The sequence below is a fragment of the Patagioenas fasciata genome, chromosome 8 (assembly GCF_037038585.1).
Source record: "Patagioenas fasciata isolate bPatFas1 chromosome 8, bPatFas1.hap1, whole genome shotgun sequence".
Taxonomy (NCBI): Eukaryota; Metazoa; Chordata; class Aves; order Columbiformes; family Columbidae; genus Patagioenas; species Patagioenas fasciata.
Genome location: NC_092527.1, coordinates 32,249,559 through 32,273,218, shown reverse-complemented (window position 1 = coordinate 32,273,218; position 23,660 = coordinate 32,249,559). Strand labels below are relative to the sequence as shown.

The 23,660-nt window shown below is 42.8% G+C and overlaps 1 long non-coding RNA gene across 1 annotated transcript in view; it reads right to left on the bottom strand.

Annotated features, from left to right (window-relative positions):
• The window catches only part of LOC139828567 (uncharacterized), a 31,846-nt gene extending 8,928 nt beyond the window's left edge, over positions 1–22,918 (bottom strand). Inside the window, exons 1-2 of the long non-coding RNA XR_011740332.1 lie at positions 22,769–22,918; positions 9,458–9,574 (exon numbers count right to left, since the gene is read on the bottom strand). This is a non-coding gene — a long non-coding RNA (uncharacterized lncRNA). The remainder of the gene's footprint in view (positions 1–9,457; positions 9,575–22,768) is intronic.
• Positions 22,919–23,660: the final 742 nt, after the last annotated feature.

Below are 23,660 nucleotides of genomic sequence, written 5' to 3'. Positions count from 1 at the left end.
TGTGGGATAACTGGGGGTGGGAGAGCTGTGATGGTTGGTCTGGGCAGTGCCTTTCCCTCAGAGACAGGGAATTTAATATACAAGGCAGCCTGTGCCTCTCAGCCTTCTGGAGAAGTGCGGGCCGGCAGCGGTTAATGATTGACCCTAACCCTTCTGCCTGGGAGTGGGCTGAACTGAGGCAGAGGCAGCAGAAATTCTTGCTGACGGGTCTAGAAGGGTCACCTAGTGACTGACTTAAGCTCTACACAAACTCTGAAGAATGTCCCTCCTTGCCAGTCTTGCTCAGGCCACTGGAAAAAATGGGGATTTCATTGGGCTGCTCAGCTGCAGGATTTTCCACCTGTTTTTCTTCTGAAGAGGAAGATCCCAGCCACTGGACTTGGACACTGTAATCCTGAACGTCATCTGTGAGCAGTCCATGACCATGCCCTGCCTCAGTGCTTTGCTCAGCTCAGCCTGCAGTGACACAAGTTCCAGGGATTTCAACCACTTCCTTCGCAATGCTGCCTCATAGATATCCCCACAAGGAATGCTATTTCCTTTTGCTGAGCTTTCTGTGCTATTTCTAGTCATGCCCAAGCAGCTATTCTCCTGTCTGACTTACTCAGCCTTTGAAGACACACAGCTCCTAAGAGAGGCAGGTGCCAGAAAGTGCTCTTAGGAGTCCGGCATTAGGACACGAACACTTAATTGCTGAGGGCCTTCAAGTCCCAAGCATGTTGCACCAAATCCACTAGCAACTATCAATAGCAACAAAAGAAATGCTGTTTTTCGCCCTAGAGACTCTTGGCTATTTGTTTGTAGAAGGCTTTATAGAGGAAGAGCTGTCATGGCCTGGATACAGACTGCTGTCCATTTTGCTCAATGACCTCTCCACTGAGGCCTTCAGTTCCTCTCAGTCAGCTTTCTAACAGAGGGAAACAGCTGCCCAAGACTCAGAGTTCTTCAGATGTTGATTTAATCTGTGCTCAGAGCTGTGTTTGCCCACAGGACCTTGGAGATTTGAATAGGTACAAGGAGGAGCTTCATTCAGAGAAACTCTGCTGCCTGCTCAAAGCTGCTGGAAAACAGTGGGGCAAGACACAGCAAGTGAAAGAGGCCTACAAAATAATAGTAGTCATAGTCACTTTGAACAAAATGCTGTGAATTTACCAGTGAAAACCCTTCAGGAGAGAAACTAGTCACCAGAGAGCCTAACAGCAGGCTACAGATATCACCCAGCTTTCTGGGAGGAACCAAATTCTCTTCATCATGCAGTGCCATGCAACCAACACCTCTGCATCTGGGGACAAGCATCCAAAAGGGATGGCTGGTGACAAGCAAAGAAACTGAGACACCTTGCAAGGACCCTTCTTTAGTGGCCCTCTCACCTTTTGCATGGTGTTCCAGGATGGTGAATGGGGTGCATTGCCTTACATTATGCTGTCTGATGGAGGAGACCAGCTGGAGCACTCAGAAACTACACAGAGCCTCACTGAGTGTCTGAGACCAATGTAGATAACCTGTGCTGGAGCTCTGCTGCCAGATGACATTGGGACTTTCATCAGACAATCAAAAGTCACAAAAAAACATGTACAAATTTTAAAATAATCACTTAACACCCTCAGAACAGAGGTGAAGAGTCTTCTCTATGGTTACTACAGCTTCATATAGCTCCAGTTGGTGAGAAAACCATAAAAGTGCTCTTCTCCTGAAAGCAATCACAGAAGGAATATTTCCAATTTCAGGCATCATTCTGTAAACACCAGAGAGCTCAGACTTTGCTTATGAGACACCCTGGATGTCATGAGTGAGATAAGTCTACTAATTCCCCATAGTCATGCCTCCTGGTTCTTCAAAGGAAACAGCAGTCTCACAAAAGACATATTGCTCATTGTCATTTGATTTTTTCATGCAGAAGAGAAGCAGAGCCATTCCCCACCAGGTGACCCTGTAAGGGACATCCTGTATAGGTATGCTAACAGACCCCTGCCCCAGATAACAGACACCTTCAGTGATGATGAATCCCACAGGCACCTTGTCCCAAGTCAAAGTGCTTGTAGGAAACAGCAAACGACAGATTCCTCCAGCTCTGCATAGGAGGCTACTGAAGTCATGCCTGCACTGAAAAGCAGTGTTGGCTGGTTTTTTTGTTGTTGTTTTTTTTTTTTTTTTTTTTTTTCCCTAGGTCACCCTAAAACAATCCCTTGATGCTAACCGAGCCCCGTTCCTACCAGGACACATGCATATTCCAGCGCCATCTAGCCAACTTGCCTTAGAAACATGCAGCAGCACTCGAGGCACAAAACCCAGTGCAGACGTTGTCCCTAAAACGACAAGCCTCTCAGCATCAAACCTGACACCAAAGGTCCCCCTGCCTGCACTGCAGTTTGCTAAAGGCCTCTTGCACTTAGTTGGCCAACAAGTTCAGTGCTACCCAGAGACCGAGTTTCATCTGCCTTTGCTACCAAAAGAATGAAGATAACAAGGGGTCTATTGTGGCTTCAACTAACTTTCATTTCAGGTTTTGTAGTTCCTTTGGATGAGAAGCAAGAAGTGAAACCTTAGGGTGAAGGTGCAGTGTAAATCCCCAGACAGATCTGATTACATGAAAACTAGAGTCTCCATTTCAGTGCCGCAATGTGGCTTGACCTAAATTAAAGCTGGACCTTAGCGAGGCAGGCTTTGCAAACAACTCCAAGCAGGAAACCCAGCCAGGATTCCAAGGTGGGATGGCTGTGACATGTATGGAAGAAGAGTCAGTGCTAACACAGACCAGCAGCTTTCATTGAAGGATTTGTTTTCATGATCAGTTTAAGCCAATGTGAGTCTGCTTCCTCCCTGCTGTCTATTGCCATCCATCAGCTCTCTTATGTGGGTACCAGTCATCACAGGGTTAGGTGCAGTGCCAGACTGACCTGCTGATCCAGTTGAAAACCAAAACCCTGAAAAGAAAAAGTCTTCAGACAGGTAGAAACTAATCATTCTCCCCAGTATAAGTGCAAGCACCAAGAAGGGAAGCAGCAGGAAGATGTGGCCAGATGCTCAGGGGAGGACAGGACTGCTTCTTCTGGCAACAGTGCAGACCTAAAGCATAAATCCTGGCACTATAGAGAAATAATTTAATTCATAACAGCTGGCTAAAGTACATGCTCAGTGTCCTCATGGAGTACACCCACCTTGCAGGTAAACTTTCACATGAGGCAATAGAAGATGACATAGAAGAAACCAGAAACGGAACTGTAGTAGTAACATAATAGTATCACCTGTAAAGTGACGTCTGGATGCGAACCTTTTTTACTGAAAGTTCATTCTCATGAAAAATGAGAATTTTCCTGTAGTGTCACAGAAAAATAAAAATATATACTTGCTTCATCAATTGCACACTGGCCTGCTTTGTGTGTACTGAGCATCCCCAGAACTGACATGACAGAAATTTAAAAAATTAATCACAATTATTTCTGGCCTCATGTGGGCAAAGGCCACTAAATTTCAGCGGAAGAAGCTTCATGATGGAAGATTTCTCCTTTGCAGTAAACACTATGGTGGATGTCAGCGTGGGCAGTTCTGGAAAGCTGAGCTGATGTGGAGCACCAAACAAGCCAGTAGTGAGTTTGAGATGACGGATTTGTAAATGCTTAATTTTGGAAAATGTGGGAGTGGTACCCATATTCCACTCATCTGAGTGATGTCTGTTTATCTTATGAGCCTTCTGTGTTTCTGAGAGGAAATACCAGCCTCAAGCTGGTCCAGCTTGGTTCAGTAGTCACCAGGAACTGGTGAGCATAGCCTAACTCTGCACATCAAATTGAGACATGTTTGCTACCAAATGAGAAGTTAATCCTGTTTAGAAGAGAAAGCTGCAAGGGAAACACAATAGTTACTTTCTCCTGCCTCTTGAATCCACAAAGAAATACTGTAAGCACCCAGTTCAGAGGCTTGAGCCTCATACCATCTACCTATGGGGTTCCCTGTCCAGCAACATCATCACTAGCTGACTGCATTGTGTTCTTTCAGCAAATATAGAATCACTGAAACATTTTGGTTGGAGGAGATGCTTAAGATCATCAAGTCCAACCATAACCTAACTCTAGCACTAAACCGTGTCTCTAAGAACCTAATCTATACGTCTTTTAACCCTGTTCCAATGTTTCACAACCCTTTCTATGATTTTTTTTTTTTTTTTTTTAAATCTCAACAATGACAGGAGGCAGGAGCCATTCAGACGTTTCCCCTAAGCGTCTAGTGCAGATGCCAGTCAGTGCAAAGGGCACAGGCGGTTTCTGGCAGTGTGGAAATGCAGCTCCCAACTGCCAAGTCATGGGAGAGTGACTTGGAATGGCCAGTTCTGCTTGTCCCTAGGGCCACAATTTCCTCACTGCAGCATGTGGACAAGACTGTTTTGGCCAAATGTCTCTCCAGAGAGACAAGGTAACAGTTCAACTTTCACCCATTGCCCGACTCACCCCATCCAGAAGAATCACTGGACTGGCAAAAAGCAATGGCACGATAGTACTTACTTCGGCTATAACCCATCACGCATTTGATAATTTGGCCTGTTTGTGAACAGTTTAAATTTTCAGTTGCAAGGGCTTTAGTGCAACTTACAATCTGTGCTTTCCCAAAGCCTGGAAGAGCAAAAGAGTCAGAGCTTCAGTCCAAGCCTATCTCCAGGCCAGAACTTGGTGAGGAAATCACTGACAAAGACCCAGTATTTCCAGTTTTTCAGATATAAATGCTAACAAATTTTCCCCCCTCCACAATGTTACATGAACTGTCATACAGCTGTTTCAATAGGCACGAAGAAGGTGAGAGCTGAATTGCAGATCTTTCTGTGTCACTCCTGCAACAGCTGTGCCTGCTAGGGCTGGACTCTACATCTCTAGATGTTCTAAATGAAAACAAGAATGTATTTGAGGCATGTGCTTAAAAAAACGAAACAAAACAAAAAGCCAGAAGTTATTGAGCTCAGTGCAAAGATAAGAAAGACAAAATTCTCTCTGAAAGCATGTTTCATGTCTCAACAGTAGTGGATCATTTCTATGTTATAAACAAGGATAATGGGAACACAAATGGGGTTACTGCTGAGAGTGATCCAAGTTCATGCCAATATGGAAGTGCTGTATCCCTGATTTTGCCAGGCATCTTGAGTCAATCTGCTCTGCAACACCAAGAGAGGCAGAAAATCTCTCCTGGTCACTGGTTTAGTTACCAGCCTCCTCAAATCATCACTTGAGGTAATAACATGGCAAATGAAGGAGAGATTTGGTGTCATGCCATGAATCGGATAGAAGTTTATTTAGAAGGCACTTATTTATAAGTGGGCTACATCAGAGCGAGTCTGTTAGGGCCAGTTGTTTGAAAGTTACTGAGATCACTGAGCTGATGCAGAGAAGAGCTGATATTTGGGTAGATGTTCTCTGTTTGGCAAAGAGAGCTACAGAGAGTTGGCCTGGCAGCAGCCTTCTCTATATAATAACATCACAGTGACAGGAAATTCATGCCGTTTTCCAGCATTGAATTTCTAATTCTGGCATCTTGCTGCCCTCAAAAAAATTTTGTCATGTACGTAGATGCACTAAAGCATTATTATCTTTTGAAAGCCTGGTTTGCAGCTTTGTGAGCTACAGTCGAACATGAGCAGTTTTTTGGCTTTGCACAATAGTACGTTATTGCTCCGTCATCAGGGAAAATGGAGAAATTTCTTTTGAGGCAGAGAGGAGTTCTGGAGGGAGAGAGGGAGGAATACAAGTTTGAAGGTTGTTATGGGCTTGATGGAGATGCTCTGCTGTTTTTGTCAGTAGCTGTACAGCTCTTATATAATATGTTTGTGCAATGGCCACCTCAGCCTCATAGAAATGTTTTGGCCAATGTTTCTTGGAAAGTAGGAGAGGATTTGAATATATCTGATATCTATGGGTAACAGAACGAAAAACAAAGATGATGCAGTTAAAGCTGCAGCCCACATACACAGCTTCTAAACACAACCCTTGAGAAAGGAATTTCATCAGCAACTCCTCCCTGGCTATGTATGGTAAAAGTACAACTCAATGCTGTGATGGCTGAGAATCCTAAAAAGTACCCAGGGCACCCCTTACATGGGGAGAGAACACTTTGTGTTTACTGTTTCCCCAGTACCACTGGTGGAGTCCCACCCGTATCCAGCATAGAGGCACAGTTTGCCAAGTGGGAAGGGAATAAGTATGGTGTTATATAAAAAAATCCCTCTTACTAGAACAGCAGCATAGTCACAAGAAGCTTTACAACCCTTCTGGTTAAAAACAAAACGGAAAGAACCCAGACACCTAATCAGTGTAGTTACATCCCCTCGTCACCTACAACAGGACACCAGGCTGGGTCAGATGAGCACCTTGCAGGGACACCTGTGATTTGACATGCCAAACAAAGTATTCAGAAATCACTGGATAGCTGGAATCCTGAGCTTAATGTATACCAGCCACTGGAGACAAAAAACCCCACAGCACTACATAATACCCATAGAGTTATTTATGGTATACCTATTTACCTAGGAGTGAAAGGGAATTACTTCTACTGTGAAATAGTTTCCTGCTTCAAAGTTACCACTGTTCCAGTAAATGCTGAAAAGCCACTGGAGGTGCCCCTCTTGATGCTCTACCCTATTAAACCTGCTCTGGTGTGGTAATTGTCACAATGCCTGCAGGTGGTTACTCACTTTGCTTCTCCATTCAGGCAAACTAAGTACATGGTATTGTTAATTTTGGGCTTGCTGAGCAGATGAATGATTGGAATAGTCTGAAGTGTGTTTCTAATAACTGCAGCTTCAGTTTCAAATTATACTATTGCTGTGATTCCAAGATACACCTAAAGCAACCAGCTACTTTCTTGGACGGTCCATTTCAACTGCACCTTCAACTCAATCCAGTACACTTGCTGGTGTTTCAGCTCCCATGTTTGAAGCTGGTGTGCTGATGGGTGCACATAGGGTGCAGTGTCACCAGGGACTCCTCTGTCCCCAAAAGTACAGGCTGACATCAGGAAGGAGAAAGGAAGTGGTGAAAAGTCGTTACTCCTGGTGGCATTAAACCTTGAGATTGCATCATGTGAACAAGAACAGCCTCATAAAAGCCTTTGTGCCTGCCTGGGGATTTGCTATTTCAATATTTCACTTATGAGCTGTGGCCAAATTTAGTTTCAACCTATGACACTTTTCTGTCATATTTGTTCCGATCTATATTCTTGGTTCATCCTAAATTAGCCTATGGCCCAATCTAGACTGTAGCAGTCAAGGACTCAGTTACAACTTGTGTTGCAATCAGGTCTGGGAACAAATTATTTCCGTTTTGTGGTGTTGATGGGAACTGTGCCCATGAAAACTTGAACCCAGAGAAAGCCAGATGGTCCCATCAACTCCTTTGATGGGGGAGAGGAGCAGTGCTGGCAGAGCTGCTTTTGCACTGTTGTGCTGGACTATTATGAGAGTAAATTCCTTTCTCCATCCTTTAACCCAAGCTCACATACCCATTTTGGGTGGTTGGCACATCTGGCTCTCAAAGTTATTCTTTCTCTGACTGACAGCTGGCAGAGGTTGGTGGGTGATTTTCATGACAAAAAGGCTTTTGTTTGGCACTCCTTTCCAGCTAGCAGATGAGAAGCAAAGACACACAGAGCAATATTCAATGAACACAGTGCAGCCTTTTCCAGGGATAATTTCTTTTTGAGCCTTTTCTGTAACAAAAATATCTTTCCCACTGAAGTCTACATATTTCTGGAGAATTAATATATGTATAATTGGTGTTACTTCTCCAGAATAAACATAGATATATTTTAGCCTATCTGCTGGTTAGACTATTCAGTTTGAACAGCCTCCCCAGAACAATCTCAAAAATGAACTCAACAGATTGAACTCAAGTCTCAACCTCAGACTCCCCTAACCAGTCTAAGCAAATTCAGCTCAGGTCTGAATCTTATAAATATGAACAAAAACTTCTTCATGCAGCTATGAAATAGGGAATGACTGCCTGCATTATATAAAAGATTATTTCGGTCTTGTACAGAAATCCGTTTGGCCAAGGTCACAAGAATATTCTGGCAGAGGAAAGAATAAAAATCTTGATTTCTTGTCTCCCAATCTGCCCTTCAGGCAACTGAAACCAAGCAAGTACCCTGGGGAAGGAGATATGTAAGCACCATGCCAAATTGGGAATAGGAGGGGAAGAGAATTTGACATTGTGACAGGACAAATATTCTCCTCCTCATGGGAACTGTATCTCTAAGGCCCCTTCCAGCAGATGCTGGAGCTCAAAGAAAAGGCTGATCTTTGTTCTTGTACCTTGAAAGTGCTGAGAGCCCGTAGACAAGCTGTAAAACCAGAGTACCGACATTTCCCACCCCTTCGCTGACACCCCAGGGGAGTTCACATCTGAGATCAGTTACTCCATGCACCCCAGATGGTTTTCAAACATGTATTGGCAAATATTTAAGGTGTGTTTTTCCTTTTTAGCAACTGCTTTTCTCTGTGGCTTAAAGAAATGTCCACTAATGAATGGATAAGAGAGGAAATCAACAGAGGAGTTAGACAAGCGTGTGATTTGCTCCCACACCTCACTTCCCAAATCACTTCAAGACTTTATCTGTGAAACAATTCTTCAGCACATTAAAACACACCAAAGCAAAGCTCTATTCCAGGTTTCAGCCACCCATTGGTGTTCCCAGAGGTTTCCCAGCCTGCCCACCATAGCAGTTGGCACCCATCACCCCAAGCTCTCCCATTGTCCCTGTCTGATGGCACCACTCTGACTCCTGTGCCACCTTCCCTTTGTAGCTGCTTGCACTACATACAGTCAGCATACCCTGCTGCGGTACAGGCTGGTGTGAGGAGGAGGCTGCCTTCATGAGAAAGGCTGGATTCCCACCTTTCAAACCAGGAGGGCACGCTGTCCCTACAGCACACCTGGCTCTATGCTGCTGTGACAACCCAGCCATCAACTACAGTCCACAAATATCTGACTTTGCATGGGGCCCTTTTGCTGGGCTGATTCCACCACTATGGCAGAGCCTGGAACATGTGTTTTTTTACCTCTCTGAAAAAACCTCCATGAAATGAGCAAATTGCACCTGGCTGCTAAGAGGAAGAGCGGGCTGGTAAACCTTAATAATAGCATGCTTGCCTAGAAGCAACCTTTGACAGAGGACTGACGGGCACACCAGTTTTTCAGGTCTGAATTTGGGAGAGGCTGAGGGTATGCAGTAGGAGGAAACAAGCGTCTGAACGTGGAAAAGGCATGTGAACTGTTGGACACCATGCTGTCAGGTGAGCAATCAAGATCATCCAGGGCTTGCTTGGATTACCACCATTGCAGCAGTACCTAGAAATACTGGTCCTGGGCTGAGCTGCATTGTGCTCCTCAACACGGTGCAAACACAGAACAAAGATGGTCCTTATGCAACATGCTTAGCAGAGGATACCCCAGCTCACGGCACAACCAAAACTACTCACCTCTAGTTGCTGTCAGTACACTGGCTTGTTCAGGTTAGGAAAAAAAAAAAAAAAAATCCATCTGCAAAAGCCTGTTGGGATCTTTGGACAAGACCCAGAGCCCCTCCTGCATGGCATCTGTAATAAAAAATAGGTTATGTTGCATTGGCCTCTGAGGATAAGTCCTCATAATAAAGCCCGGGCCTGCTTAACTTAGCAGGCATTAATACTGACAAGAGTTCAGGGTTCATCAGTCAAGCTAATTTGTTGAACATTACCCTGCTGTTGCTTATCTAGGATTATCTTTCTTGCTGAAGAAGGGCAGCAGCAGGCTAACACACTTGGTCCCCCCTTTGCATGAACCAATTTTAGCTTCTAGCCAGGGCTCCTGTTTTATTACAGCATTTCTGTTTGAAGGCGGACACAAAGATGGAAAAATGTGTATGTGTTCTCTTTGTTTCTATTTCATGATGTGCCAAGGAGACAAGGAAGGCTTATTTTGTTATGAACACTGTATCTGTGCAGTTTCAGCAGCAGTACAAGAGGGCTGATATCACAATAGGGTGAAACAGAGGGCTTTGGAGCAAATCAGTTTTGAAAAGTCCCTATGGAACTTGTTTTTGATAACCCTGATTTTCATTTGTCTTCCCAATACACACTTGGGAGGAAAAAGTTGTGTGGGAGCCATGCCTGCCTCTTCCATCAGGAGCTGAGAAAACTTTCACCCATCAATTCACTTGTGAAATTCTCCAGCAAAAACAACTGCCTGAAAACTTTCAAAAACATAGAACATTCAATGTGAAAAGGAATCTGAAAATAACCCTTCCCTTGACAGAGCCTTCAATGAAGGCAGAGTAAATTGTGAGACCAGACCGTTTTAGCAGGGAACCATCAATGGGAACAGAGCAGGGGAAGGGCTGAGGGACCACGTGTTCTCTGAAGCATATGGTTACCAATTTGCTGGACATATGTTGTATTTCCCACAGGGCACAGGAGGACTTCTGGATTAACGGATGTAAATCATTGGTTATCACCACAGAATTGACTTCTATTCTAAATGTACAGAATCTAAATATATACCTTTTTCTCCCCAGAGATCTCTTCCCCTAATTGCAGCTCAAAAAAAACCCACCAATCACACTATGCATTGCTTTCAAGAAAGAAAATGGAAATAACTGTTCACACAGACTTTCTTCCCTTTATTATAAGACTTTATGGGAGTTGGGGAGGGAAAGAAAAGGGCAGGGAGAAAGTGGAAAGAAAAATATCTTGGGACATTTTATCCCATAATTTCCAGAGGGAGCCATTGATCACAGATGTGCTTTCACACCACAGCAGCACCTAATTATTTTTCAGTACTGTTGCAATACATGCTTAGGAATCTCTGAATAATAGAACCATATGGTAACATTGTCAGAAGGAGAAAATAGGGACTCAGTAGGCTGGGGGAGGGAGAAAGCATTAAAATGTGCTGGCTGTAAATAGAAAACAATTTGTCAAACAAAGAATGAGGAAAAAGCAGAAATGTGAATTGTTACAGATAAAGATTTTCTTCATGTTCTTTGGAGAAGATTCCAAGAGCCTTGTTCTTTGTTTCCCAGCCTTTTTGTTACAGTCACTCCCAGAACATCTGTCCTGTGAGACTGGGTACAGGGCTGCCACAAAATTTTTGAGGGTTGAGAAGGAGCTTGGACAGTTGCTTTACATCAGGGAAGGCAACCTGGACATGACATGCATGGGGAGTTCTGGATGTGCCATCAGTTGTGTGAGCCCTGATGCTTCTGTGAAAGCTTCTCCTGGTGTCCTGAAAGGTGCTGAAGCACCTACAGAAATACGGGAGGTTTTGCCATGGAAACTTTTCACTTGGGAGAGTGTCTGCCTGGACAGAAGTTGTCCAGGCAATGCTGGTCTCCAGCTTCACAACCATACAAATGCAAACTTGTGACATCCCCACTCTTTCCTGAAGACGTTACACCAGGACCCACTGAAGGGTTTTGGCTCTCAGAGCCAAACTGAAAGAGCTGCTTTTAGGCCCAAGAACTTCCACCTCTGCCCAGAGCATCTCAGAGATAAATAGATGTGTATGGAATGGATAACACAAACCAGAGGAGATGGTCTGATACATCCATGATGACATCCACTCTGTTTTACATACACTCCAGTTACAGTTCACCTGTATCCCTGGACGTTCTAATGCTTCATGCCTGTAGCTGGGCTGTGAGATATCCCAAAGTCCCAAACATATACCAAAAGTCCTCAAAATCCGCCCAGATAAAATGGTCACTTAGAAAGGAGAGACCTGCCTGAGGAAAACCCAAGCCAAATAACTGGTAGGACTGTGCAGGACGCTATACCACAGCTGAGCTCCCTTCCCCTGACTTTATCTACATCCTCAATGCAAAGCAGGTAGGTCAGAGCTCAGCCTCAAAGGCAGCCTGGGCTTAACCTGCTTTGCCAGATGGACAAGAAGGTACATGCTAAAAGCATATGCGTCCTGGCAAGAAGGGCTCCTCATCTAAACAGTCACAGAACTGGGAGCTAAGTTTCCAGGATAAACCTACAATGCAGTACCAAATACAGGAGACACACACACACAAGAGAAGGTTTTTTCCACCACAAAGCTTGAGGTTAAATGACTCCACATGCTTGTCATTTGCATGGGCACTGCAGTGCAGGAACCCATCCAGCTGAGATCAGGGCATCAGAGGGTGACTGGGGCTGTGCACAGCAATGGAAGGAGCCTCTCCTGAACAAAAGGATGCCACCACAGTGATCACAATGTCCCCAGCATGAGGCAGGGGCAGTTGTAATCGTGCAAAGTGCTATTTATTCATTACCCTTCACTGAAACTGTGTTCTTGATTGTGCCTCTCAAAAAAAAACCAAAAAAACACACAACAAAAACCCGTCAGGGCCACTTCTTTCTTGTCCTCAGCAAGATGCAATTTCCTCTGTCCTCCCAGAGAGTACACTCAATCATTCTACAAGGGACCAATGAGTTTAATTCACCCAATGAGTTAATTTTAGATTTTCGTTCCTGCCTTCAGATTCAGTTCAAATACACTTTATGAACAAGAAATACAAAAGCTAACAATTTTAGGGTCACATATTTTCAAGGAGCTGAGAAATCCTCACTGTAGCTGTGTTCTTTTGCATGTATAAATAACTAAAGTCACAAATGATAATTGTTAACTATCTGCCTAATGTGCAGAGAGCATCAGGTAGCCAGATCTCCAGGGGGAATTCGCAGCAACCACAGCTGACTGCAGGAACAAAATTGGAAACAGGTTTCCACACACAAGCCCGTAATGTCACCGAAGGACTGGAAAGAGGAAGGAAATATGAAGACCCATGTTCCTCCCCTCAAAAACCCCCAAACCTAAAGAACCTGAAGAAAAGACAAGAGAACTAGCTACCTAGCCTTTCACAAAACCCAAAGCGACTACTCTATTAAAAAATAACTACAGATAACATTAATATATGTTACCATCATCCTTATTTAAATAAGAACAAACTCCTCATGCCTATTTATTTATTTTTTTTTCTTTAGCTAGCTATAAAGGAACTGGTCTGGGCACAGGTAATAACCTCCCTACACATGAGGAAACTCTCTACAAGCTGGTTTACTCTACTAAGACTCAGTTTACTGCTGATAATTAAAGCAGTGCAATATTTTGCATTGAACTGTTGTTGGTCTTTATTAATCCCTCTGAATTGCCTCAGGTGCTGGCTGAGGAAGGCAGTGACCATGTGTTGGCCAGGCTTGAACTCAACAGTTTTTCCCCATCAAGACCCAGGCCTATCAGTCCACCAAACATTTTCTGATTTGACATGATCTTGCTGCTTTTACTTACCATTGCCAGTTTAATCTCCCTGTCCCTTCTGGCTCTCTTTAGCAGTTACCATTTCCTAGATTTCTCTTTTTTACAACATAAGTTTTGAACTGTTTTCTTTCCAGATCTAGAAGTCGCCCCAAGCCAAGCCTCAATGTTAATTTCTGCCCAGGTTTTTAATCCTCTTAAATCAATTTGTATTGTCTTCTGTCAACACTGGTTGTCACAAAACCTCTCCTATCTTGGTACAATCAGCTTTTAAGTATTTTCTTAATCTTTTTTGCTCAGGGCAGAAAAGGAACATTCTTCATTTCCAGCTCAGCACCAGAAGCACCCAGCACACTGTTCCAGGGCCAGTGCATTGCACAGGAAATATGTTCCCTATAGACATTCCTAGATGACAGACTGGAACTTGCATGTGACAGACCCAACTCTGTTTTCTTAGTGATTCATAAAGGATCTGCATCTACAACAGACACCCAATATAACAATAATTACATGCCTAAATGCTTAACAAACCAAACCACTGAGAAAGGCTTCCCAGATGCATTTATAAGAAAAAGGTTAAAACAATAGCTTCTTCTGCTGCTGTGCTTCTATATCTGACCTAGACATGCTGCTTCCAGACTAAGAGCAGAGTTTCAGTTTTCATGGCTCATTTCACCATTGACTTATCACTTCTTCTTTTATGAGGGCATCACAGCAAGCACAAACAAAAAGGATATTTTCTGCATATGTCCATGGACACAAGGAAAAGGCCCAGAGCATCCTATTAAAAAAATAAAATACATTAATGAAGACTTGTTGCCCCAGGCACAATGGGACAATAAAAAACCAACACTGTAGACTGTTAGTAGAGAAATTCACTGGGTACTTTGTATTACTTAGGTTTCCCCATCTGCTTGCATAGATAGCCCCGTATACACAAGGTAGCTTTAAACTGTGTGGCTATAATGTGTCCATCTTAGATAAAATGTTAAGGCTCTCTGGATGCACAGCAGTCAGTCAGGGGAAGCCTTCATAATGGTGATGTGAATTTGGAAACACTCATTTCTTAAAATCATGGAGGTGACAAGTGGATTCAATTAATTCAACCCGTGATCTTCTATTAGGTGTCCTTGGCCTACACCCGCTAGCAAAATTTTCAGGGCAAGAACAGCCTCCACAGAGCTGAGGCTGGGGGTTCGTACACCCTCCTTTGGGGTGCTGGTCTTGGAGTCCCACCGCCCCAGAGCCTACTCTTGGCCAGCACCCTTTGTATCCCAAGAAGATAATTTGGGGCTTAACTCTAAAAAATGGCCAGATGAACTCTGTAGATGGGATGTATTTTCAGTCTCTCCATAATGCTAGTGAATAATGGGTATGCAGCAACAGATTCACATTTCCATCATGTCAGCTCCACTTAGCATCCTTTCAGAATTTCTTTTTTCTGACACCACTGACTAACCTGACAGAGACTAACATAGCATGAAGCAAGGTAACATGATGGAAGAGTTTGAGAAATATTACACTGAATACATTGCAGTGAAATTCATACCACTTACTGCTTTCCCTCCCTCCTCTTTTTTCTTGAGAAGAGTGCAGGTAGGGGTATTCAAAACCAGAAAGGGCCTTGAAAGCAAATCTTGTGAATCTCTCAGTCCAGTAACACGAAAGCCGGTCTTTATTTTGGAAAACTTCCAGCAGTGCCAGTAAGCTCAGAGGGGAAGAGAGACCTTGGTCCTAACCAGGGTCTTTCCTGTATTGATGGTGTAGGCACTGCCAATCCTCAGTGGAGAACCCCCACAGATGACTCAACAAGTTAGATGACACATTTTAGTTACAACCTTAATTTTCTTCCCTTTATGCTAAACCTGAATCTGCTCTTCCTCCAAAACAACGCCAGAGCTGGGCCTTTCCCTTCCCCTTCCTTTCATTTCTCCCCGCCCTGACCCCTATTTTTAATATTGCTGTTAAAGTATGATGGCCCACAAAGTTCTTTTCATTTATACCCATAAAGTCATCCACATTTTGGAGCATCAGAATGAGCATGATGCTGCTGCCCACAGCTTTCAACCCTTTCCCCTGACTTTGAATCAGGTTATCCACTGCCATGACTCTCCATTTCTTTCTTGGTTCCTTGGGTGTTTTGGATCTTGTGATGCAACCAAAGAACACTTGTCATGACATATTTCTGGTTTAAGTTACTGCAGTTTTCTTAATAGGCCTTTGACTGAGGAACTGCTAATTCCTTCAATCTCAGTGTCATAATGATACTGTTTTCCTGAAAGAAAGATACAAAGTAAAGAAAGACAGAAAGGACAGACAGAAAGAAAAAGAATGTACACAACTTGCTTAACATTACCACCAAGATGTACTTCGAAACTATAGAAACATTCACAAACTCCAGTACCAAAACCTACCCATGATTAACCAAAACAGAGCTATTCTCTATCATCATTGATGACAATAAGGGGTAAAATTGCAATCAAGTTTCCACCAATTCCACAGTATTGCTGCTCCATTACATCAGTATCTTACTAAAGAAACCTTAGACATCTATTTTAAATTAATTACTTTTTCAACAGAAATAGTCTTATGAAATATCCATAAAATTAGCAACAATTAAAACAAGTGTGATACTGATACCTGTTGATTTCATAGAAGTGGAGTCTAAAATGTCTGACAGGACAGAGAAAATATCAGATTTTTCTTCTCATTTTTCACACTTTATGAAGAGATTTTCTAACTCAAGCCAACTGAACAATATCTTTCTTCTTTTTGCTTTTTAGTTTGATTAAAGTTCTCACATGTCCCTTTAACTTCCTGACTTGCCCTGGACTTTACATGTATTTTTTGAGGTTACATTTCAACCTGGTTTCCCACCCCGATACTTCAGCATAAAAATACATATTTTTTGGCGTTAGCTGTTCAGAACATCTTGTGGTGTTCATCTTGTTCATCCACCTCTTTCAGCGTTGACTCATCTCTGTGACGCCCACTATTATTTGTCCTGTCATTTCTAATTTATGCCTTACAGCATTATGATGTGTTTTCCCTTCCACACTGATGAACAGATACGGTTTGAAAGAGAGAAGTGATAGAAAATAAAGGGTTTTCCTACTGATCTCATGTCAGCTGGGTCACTCCATGATGACACATTTTTCATCAGAACCCCCACCAAAACCAGAGGAGACCTCTGTTCCACAAAATATCAGCCTTTCTTTAGCTGGATGTCCTTAATCATCATTTGTTAATTCACTACATTCCCACTCAGTACTGTTCTATGTGCATTTTTGTACTCATGTAACTTTACTGGTTCAAGTTGAGCCATTTCCCTACGAAATGTCTATAAAGTAAGTTTTTAAAAGGTGCTTATATGTCAGGAATAAGTCTTACTGATGTAAGAACATCTATTCCTACTTAACCACACCTGCTACCAGAAGGCTCATTCCACACAGATATACCCATGTGTACATGGGTTGAGCCACACTGGCACAGATGTTACATATAGACTGGGCACAAATGTATCACATCATACATACGTCACTTCTGGGCCTTGAGACCTCCTGTGACAGTGTGACTGAGGGTGGCTTTTGCTCCTCGGAGTTGGAGGCTTTAGGAGTAAATGACCTAATCAAAGAACAAAGAGCTGCCTACACCGAGATGTTTGATAGAACCTTCCTGTGCTGGTCATTGTCTTTGGTAGATTCAAGGGTTTTGGCAGAAATCATGTGAACACCCAGAAACCAGACTAACCCAGTAAGTTCTGTCTTAAGGAATAGCTATGCACTAACACAAGTTTCTTTACACGAGATAAATGAACGCCTAACAGGTGGTACAAGCAGACCTAAAATGAGTAGGGAGAGATGTGATAAAAGTAGGATGTGATAAAAAGGCATTATTTAGAGACACAGAAGAGAGTTGAATCAAATCATCTGCAACAGCAATCTGAGGACAGATATCCTGCCCAGGAAATAACAACAGGAAAACAACACTTTACATTGCAAGACAACAGTAGGTGACAATCATCTTATGGCCTCATCTCACTGCCATCAGCAGTGACCTGTGCAGCTGTTAGCACTGTGGGTAGCTCAGCACTCTGCTCCCCAACTTCGCACTTCAGTGCAACCAGTACTTCACACTCTGATCATAACTCAGCAAGGAGGTACGTTTCCCACCAACAGTTCTGTTGGAGAGGTCTTTCACAGTCATCCTGGATATCATACCCATGAAAGATACCCTGGATATCAGACCCATGGGTATAATATTAGAATAATTCCTGGCAAAAATCAGATAAAATCATAGTGACTTACAAAACAAGCCTGAAGAAATCACTCCCACTTCTTGGCTGCCTACAACACTGGGAAGGTAAATTATCGCATACTAACATCATGTTTAGCTCTTCCTGTGAACCATAGTGGTGGCATCCTCCCAAAACTAAGGACAACAGTGGAGAGGAAGATCAACAGCATCCCATCTCATGTGGGCTGCAGACCTCTGTGAGAGCAGCTCCGTGACCTTGCACAACCCATGATTGGTGGGCACCACCCCACAGTCCCGCTCTCTCCTCTGCTTGAGCTGAATCAAGGTTTCAGTCGCACATCTGTGTTCTGCTCCAGGTCTGGGGAGCTGATGAGCATTTTGGAAAGGGAACCAGCAGCCTTTGGAGACTGGTCAGCAAGACTGATTCATACACCCAGACAACTGGGCTGATCCAAGACAGACCGCGTTTGGGAAAGGGAAAGCTGCAGGGAATCGGCTTTGCAGGTGATGTAATGTCTCTGGAACGCAAGACAGGCAGAAAGCTCTGATGCATCGTCTCTCTGTCACAAGAGCAAGAACTGGGGATGGAGGATATTCATACAAACGTGGGAAAAAGCAGAACAGAGGGAGGAAGGAACAAGCAGACGGGGAGGAGGAGGTGCTGAAAACCAGCAGGGGAACAGCTCTTTCTGGGACAGAGTAGAAAGGATTTTGCATTGAGGAAAGCTGTCGCCAGTTATTTTTGTACAGATTTTAAAGTTCACCGAACCCAGCTCTGGAAGTTGCATGTTGTGTTTTTGGCTGGCAATATCAACATACCATATGGAGGAGCCTCAGTTTGAGTTTTACAATATTGTTTGGATTTGATATTGACGTATTTTCATTACTGAACCTGCCTTGAACTGTATGTTCTTTTATTTTGATGTACCAGGGGTGAAATAAACCCATAAAACAAAGAAACAAAGCCTAAAAACAACAAAATAAATGCACAGGGAAATTCCTGTATTTTGAATTAGGCCTGATATTCATTTACTTTAGCATTGTGTCTTTAACAGCATCTACTAGATGAGGTAGATTCCAGACAAGAGGAAGAAGCAAGAAATACTCTACTACTGTAGATATCATGGATGCTGTTTCTCCATCTGTTTGTCCCAATATTACTGGACTGCTTCCCTGTTATAAAGATTTGCTGATCTGCTGGGGTAAAGGGGAGGAACAGCCTAAGATAGTCATTACATTTACTGGTATAATAAGAAATGAAGGGCAGCAGCTCCCACCTTGTACGCTCTGAGAAGTCCCCTAGCAGGAAACAATCTGGAACAAAAACTTGGAATGGGTGAAAATGTGGAGGCTGAAGGGACTGAAACGTATGGGAACAGAGGAAGCAGGGGTCCCAGAGACACAGGAGCTGAAACCACTTTCTAGCTTCTCTACCTCTAAAGCTTTCCTCTTGTGATGTTTTATTCTCCTGCTGAAATTGTGCCATTTTTACTTTGAAAAGCTCAGGGCTTTTGTCACTCTAGACCACTGATCACAGCTGCCAAAGGCAAGACTGTCAGGTAATTAAGTGCCATGCAGCTAAGCTGCTGACCTGGTCACAGCACTTGGCGTTAGAGCCCAGGGACCTGATCTAAGCTGATGAGAACAACCATGGCCTTTCAGATTAGCCCAGCTAATGCCTGAATGGAGCTGTGAGGAAGGGCAGGACAAATCAAAAGGCGGCTGCAAGTTTCCAGCCATGAGAACCACTGTTGAGAGAGAAGGGCAGCTTATTTTGCAGATCCATCATGCCGCAAGGATGTCAGTTACTAACATGGACAGTTGTCCATGGGGAATATGAGAACCCCAAGAAGCATTCTCTGAGCTGTATGGAGGAGCTGCAAGAATATAGGGGAAGTCTATGGGAGGCCAGCTTCATAAAGTCAAAACTGGCATTTGGGTATCTGTGTTTGGTTGGTTGGTTTGGGGGTGTGGGGAGAGTGATTTTATTTTTAATAATATGTTAACATCACAAACTTTTTAGAACACAAGTACTGTTGACTACATTCTTGCTGTGCTTACCACCTTGTGTCCTCATCCTGGATAAGGCCTCTCATTGCCACTGTAATAGGAAATCCAACATCCAGTAGTATCCAGCAAACCCCCTGGGCTGGATTTGAACCTGAGAGCTGTGTAGGAAAAGATTTTGCATTTTTTTAAACCTCTCTTCAGCCAGTCACTGTCCCTAGCTGACACTTTTTGCTACAACCTGCATTTTAATAAACTATGCTTTCCTCTGCTAATTACCAGCAGCAGCATGAAATCAAGCAGTAGTAAAAAGCCCTCCTACACATCTCTTCCTCCTCCTTGCAAGCCCATGCTCCACCAACCCGCATATTTGCATTTTCAGAGACTGCTTGCCTGAAATGTAATTGAAGACATACAGATCATCTGTTTGCAGTAACAAATTACAGTTATTTCAGTGAGGCTTTCATGACAATTTCACTCATAACATGGCTATTTTTGATATGCAGTTAAAACAGAAGAAAGATGCTGGTGACATGATCAGAAAGCCTGCTAAGATGTTAGATGAAGAAGGAATATTGTAGTAATCTTTGCTACAGATATAAGAAAAGCTATACTGAAAAGAGACCTTGAAAATGTTAGAAGTCATTCTGGAACAAAAATTCTCCTTGAATTTCACCAAATGCTTAGTTGCAACTCTTTATCCTCAATTCAATTCTCCCATAAATTCTCTCTGATTTTCTGGTCATAAATAACCTGAATACAAGATGTGTTTAGGTCTACTAAGTAAATGTTATCTGCAATGGCAACCTTACATTTGGAGAAACACTAGAAACAGTAGTTTGGTTCAATCAATATGGTTATCCTCTCTGAAATATATCTCTCTGCAAACCCCTTATCTGCAGGAGTCAAAAGAAATCAGCTTCAAAGGGGCCAAGACAATTTTGTATGTGCATTGATGATCAATGTCACATTCAGTGCAATGGACCATCCTCTCTGCACCAGTATGAAAAGGTAAGACCCTCTCTTCTGTCTTCAGTGAGCAACCATAAGAGGGAAGAAGCTGGATTAAACAGCTTCAAGACCTTAAAAACAGGCCATAATCCAAGTCCTAGTAACACATCACGGCTGTTAGGAAAAAAAAATATTTCCATCACAAGTAAGAACATGAAACATTGATGAAATGATGTAGATTAATAGGATATAGCAAGTACTACTCAACTACTCTAACCCCAAAGGAGCCCAGTTATTCTAATAAAGCTGTTGAGTAAAGAGAGACACCTGGAAAACACAGTTGACCCTGAACACATGTGCATAACTACCCATTAACACACTAAACGTACATATAAAATACTATAATGAACTGAAAAACATTCCAGTATAAAGGTAGCCTGACAGGACAGAAAAGCAACAAAGGTACTAAATTCTGACACCTGTATCAGAAAAAAAAATTAAAAAAAAAATAGAACTTCATATCTTTCATTCTTCAAGCAACAGCAGTTTACGTGCAGGTGAAAAATAAACAGAAAATTTCTATCAAAAGTCTGAAATTGTCCCATTTATAAGGCAGATTAACTAACCCAGGGGGAATTCAGGTCAGCAAGAAAGTAAAACAGCCTTGTAAAACTGACTTTGTAATTTTCAGATTGGTAGATTTCAGTAACATTTTTGAATTTCTTTTCCCCCATCTCTGACCTTCTGGTCAGAAATGAAATACTGAAATACTTCAGCGGAAACAGCCAGGTTAACCCCCCTGCACTTATATGAACCCACTCAACCATGGAACCATCCTACCTCCCACATGCTAAGTCAACTGAGAGTCACATTCTGTTCCTGGCTTTCTCTGTGCCTGTGGTTGCCTAAAAATTATAAATCATTTCTCTGATAAAAGAGAGGCTGTAGAGGAATTTCATTCATCATTGTGTGCAAGCACACTTGGATACTGGAACATTAGCATATGCCAAAGTCTCTCTGTGCAGAACATCTGGTGTTTTGGAGGTTTAACTACCACTGCATTTGAATTTAAGCCATAAAATTTATACCAGATCTCAGACATGTTTCATACTCAGGTGTGTTCTTGCAAAGACAGGGCCAGTGTGCACAACAGGGTACAATGGGGATTGTACTGTAACTGCCATAATGAGTCCTGAAGTTCTCATGTGGCCCTCATACAGAATTTTACTTTAAAAAAATATATTCCTCAAGTGAAAAGAGCATCAAATGAAGATATCAGCCTGGCAGACAAAGCACCACTGTCTATAGCCAAAAATGTCAATTACAAACACGAGAAGCAAGAGGCTGTGAAGCATATATTGCTTCAGCTATATTTTCACCTGTAATGCCTACAGGTGCTTCAGTTTCCTATCTCTCACCTGTTTACATTGTGTCTACAAGACTACGTGAGCCAGTGGCAAGCTGTGCTATCCATCACATTGAAGCTGAAATGAGATCAGACTGTCCTTCAACAAATACATTGGGCTAGATAAGACCCTAAAATGAATCAGTACCTGACAGCAGAGCCAGAAAACTCCTTTCTCTGCCTCTATTTCTGCAGCACACCTCTAAAGAGACAGTTCTACTCCAGTCCACTGCAGAGTTCATTAGGAAGGTGCTGCATGATGCACCAGATGTAGGTGTGTGTGGGAAGCAAAGTTCATAGCTTCACAAAGCGTTTTTGCAAATGCTTTTCTAGCATCATTTGCCTCAGCTGTTTAAACCTTTGCATTCAGAGCTCTGCACAGAGTATTTCAGGCTGCACAAGAAAAATTTAATTAAAGCTTCATAAATATTTCTGTAAAGAAAGCTAAGTGAATTCTGTGCAAACAAAACGAACCAAACTGACTGATACCTCTATGAACTCAACTCCCTGGTTTACTTGCAAAGCAATCCAAGGGCAAACACAAAGCCAGTTTTCCTCCTACGCAATAAATGTCAACCTGAGGAACCTTCTAGGAAAGAATGCACCCATTCATTCATTTTCTGTCCTAAGACTACCAGCTAAGGAGACAGAGCTGGGGAGGGAGGAGGAAAATAAGAACTCTGTGTGAGGCAGACCCCTGTCTACTGTAGGCTTGATAAGGCCACTAAATTATTTTATATTAACTTAAGAACAAAAACAAGCAAACAAACAAACAAAAGGAGACATTCAAAAGCAAGCTTTCTAATAGGGAAAATATACACACACCTACCTATCCTGCCCTCAGATGCTTATTTTAAGAAGAGAGATGGAGATCAGCACAAAGAAAACTTACATAGCTGCTAGAGCCGTATGAACCTTTCCAGTAGCAGGAGTGCTTCAGCCTCCAGATACATTAGGAGGGAAGTGACATTTATAGCCCTATTGAAAACAGAAATAAAGAAAAGCAATGAAGAGACCAGTTGTTTCCCCTGCCTTCCTTTCTCTTTCGCCTCCTTCTAACCCACATACCCTCCAGGAAGAAACATTTGACTCTCCTTTGACTTTTTAGAACAGCTGGTCTGTCTCTAACAAATGAGATATGCAGAAGAGGAAGTTTCAGCATGATGGAGCTGCTGAAGAGATGCAGCTGACCTCAGGGCATCACTTCCCTTCCATCGGAGAAAGAAACCCAGCCCTTCCTAAATGCCAAAGCTGAGACATTTCCCCACAGAAGTTCAGGGAAATCTCTATTTTGTGGAATGTATCTTGTGAATACTTCCCATCATTGCTCAGATCTCACTCTCTGTTTCATTTGAGAAATGCAGGAACAACCCAGCCACCGCTGCTTTGACTGTTACACCACTGACAACTGCTGTGAGCCTTACACACAAGGGGCTACAATTTTAGGTAGAAATTTTAGAGTTGTTTCTAACAAGCACTATTTTCTTACTTCTTTAGAGATTTGTCATTTGCTTACTTATTTAAGTGGTGTTAGGTTTCCTCTAAGCAAAGGGAAGAAAGAACTTTGGATCAGAACAAGAGCTGATGCATTTCCAACCAGATTCGTAAAAAATGCTTTCACATCAGGTGTAGCAATGAGTTGGGAGAGCCTCATCATTCTGCACAGCCAAGAAAGACTTTCAGAGTTAGTAGGGAGAGCAATCCTGATGGCAGGCTATCCACATCATTATTCCATGCTAGCAGTAGTACAAAATGAGAGCTACAAAAAATGTCAGGGTGAGCAG